The following is a 3,225-nucleotide window of genomic DNA, read 5'->3' as shown; positions in this document are numbered from 1 at the left end:
AGAAAATGTCGATAAAATCGGAGAAATTATGGAAGTTGACCGGCAGCTAAAAATCGGCCATAAAACAGTTTAAAACTATTTACAACAAAAAAAATTATTCGGCATGTTCTGGCATTCACTTCAACGGCAGAAGTGTATCGAACTCACGGCGAGGTGTTCGGTAACACACTTTACACCCATTTGAGGTGTATTCTTTACACTTACATTTTCATAGTGAGAGTCGGGTGTATTCATGTTTTTCCATATAAAACAAAATATTTTTTGAAATAAAAAAGCGACATGATGATAGAATAATATGTTATTATTGCGTATAATTTGTTTAAAATCACAAAATATACATGAAACGCCATTAAAACAAATTCTAAAAAGGATACTAAGGTTTGTCTTGAATTTTCTTCAACTGAATTTTTTGCTTGACATAAACAGCTGATTTGAAGTAAGGCCGAAGAAGATAGGGTTACCAAATGTTCCCCTTAAATCAATTAACAGATTAATGATATTTCAGAGTTTTTCATACATATATTTTATGTTGCGAATAATAAAATATTAAAAAAATAATAAAATTATTGTTGGAATTTACAAAATTACTAAAATATAATTGAAACAATGTAAAAATCGAATACAGTTTATATTGTATGGCAACACTATTTCTGCAAAGTACCATGTCGACGTTTATTTTTGTCGCAGTTCAAAATTTAAATTCACGTGAGAAGCAGAACAGGAGGTAGCTTCTAAGGTATAATAGTAATAATAGATTTATTTTTTTCCCCAAACGAATATTTTGCACATTTTTCATCACACGCAACAAAATTTAAACACAGCACTGATTTTATCGTAATAAATAATTGATTTTTCAACATATTGATAAACACATTTTTAAACAAATTGAGTTATTTGTTGCAGATACCCAATCTGATTCGAATTTGAGTGATTACAATTCGTGCGAATTAATTTGCTTTTATGCGCACATCTTGAAATGATTCCCAATTAATTTTTATTCAATTTTTTAATTGTTTGTTATGCGTATAACATATTTCTTCTATACATTTTTTTTGTACTCTTAAGTTTTCCCGGTCACGAAAATTGACGAAATTGAGACCAATAAGACGACGTCAGTAAATAAAAATGTGTTTATCGGGAAGAAATAATCGTCGTATTGAATTTTAAAGAAGTGGGTAGATCCAACTGCAAAAATGGTTTGGAAAAGTTTGAGGGTGAGGAGGATAGTGATATTGTCCAAAATTAAACAAATGTTTAAGTATTTGTTAAAGACAAAAAAGAGGCAAATACTGAAAATATACCACACAATGAATTACAATATTTTTTTTTAAATATTGCTTTTCTAAATGTCATCTTAAAATTTTGTTATCATTGTTACATGACTAAAGTTTTTTTTTTCATAAACAAAACCTTATTTCTGGTCAATAAAAAAGTTAATCAAGCTGGGGTAATGGTACACAAACGGAGCAAGAGAGATGACAAAGGAAACTTAAAGTTATTTGTCGCCACTATACCACAATTCTGTTGTCTCTACTTTGGTACTTTTGCGGTAAAAGTCTTCAGGTTGGCTTTTTGCAGTTCCAGTTTTTCGTTCCAAATAACTTGAAATTGTTATTGTTTTAGCAGGGATGTATTTCTGCATATGTGCTCCAGGTATAAAGAATGACAACACAAATGCAGGACAGACAATGCATCCATACAGATGCAGCGGGTGGCGCGAGGGGCATCTGTTTTGGCAAGTATTTACAAAACAAGGGTAGCCGAAAGGTAGGGCCAAGAAGACAATCAAGCGAAGTCATCATTGTCATCATTGGGGTTTGGATGTGGTAAAATAATAGGTATGTGTGTAGAAATGTGTGCATGTATTTTTGCGAACATGCAAGACATCTACGATGGAGACATACAGATATTCATAGTTGTGTATGGTATTTTTATGTTGTAAAAATGTGTGTGTTTGTGTATGTCTCTATAGTTGACTTGTCGTCGCAGCATCTGAGGAAAGTTCCAGGTATTTATGCTGCTGCACAAACTTTATGCGTTTTTCATGCCATGAAATCCTGTGTCATAAATTCCAACTTGCATGAGGCCATACCAACCAAAAAAAATGTAACGAACACCGAAACTATGGCAGAAGCAACAACAAACAAAATAACAAAAATACATATTCTATTTAGTGTCTTCTATGTTCTCTAATAACGTTATTTTTTTGTTTATGCATTACATTTTGGGTACGATTTTTTGCACACGCTAATAGTCGCCCAGTTTGTACGTTACGTGTGATTACTATTGATGCTATAACTCTGCATCCACGCGGAATTTGTGGAAGTTAATCTAGCCTATGTTATTTTCAGGACATGCCATGACAAAATGTTTAAATCTCATTAATATCTGTTCAGCAATTTTTGGGTCTATCGAAGCATACACAAAAAAAATATGGTTCTATTTTATATATAGATGTTATGTTGAAGATACCTGTAGGAGTGGCCGATGGGTCCCATCTTCGAATTTCATTTAGGTTTGAAAGAAATTTTACGACGTGCGTATATTGTATAACATTGGACATTCCACACGATTGTCATTGGATTAAAAAATTGTTAAAATGTTGCTCTTTCGTAGTGCATGTCTAGAAGGAATGCGCCGTTTGTCCCAATATAGATGTTTGGTAAAAATTTTAGGTTGTACAAAGGTTAGTTCAAAACGTATAGTTCGTTGGTATGATAGAAACTTAATTTGCAGACAGGTAGAAGGGCGGACATTTGTAAATGGACACCAAATTGTCTGAAATGATCCGAAGAGGCACATATTTTTTCGTAGTACCCTCATTAGCCATAAGACTTAGAATATACAAATAGGTCGATTGTCGAAGCCATGTTCAACAAACAATGTTTCATCGGCACAATTAATTAAAAGTAATGCTAGAAACCATAACGGATGTTAGTAGAATACACTTCAAAATAATTTAATTAATGTATTAAGAAAAGCTTCCATAGGGTGGATACCAGGAAGCCTCAGCCAACCATGGCAATATTACGACACAGCTTATATTTATTTCTTTATTTATTTTTGTCGGACGGATGATAAACACACACACGCACACTGCTGCATGGCCAAGTCAAACGGATGCTCACTTATGACTAGCACTCTCACAATGAAACATAACAAAAGTTTCGCTATGCATACACCAGCTACACACGAATATACCTACTTACTGGCAAATGCACCCAC

The sequence above is a fragment of the Musca vetustissima genome, unplaced genomic scaffold (genome assembly GCF_032173495.1).
Source record: "Musca vetustissima isolate MV318-11 ecotype Yass unplaced genomic scaffold, APGP_CSIRO_Mvet_v1 utg2750, whole genome shotgun sequence".
NCBI classification, from domain to species: Eukaryota; Metazoa; Arthropoda; class Insecta; order Diptera; family Muscidae; genus Musca; species Musca vetustissima.
This window is presented reverse-complemented; position numbering follows the sequence as displayed.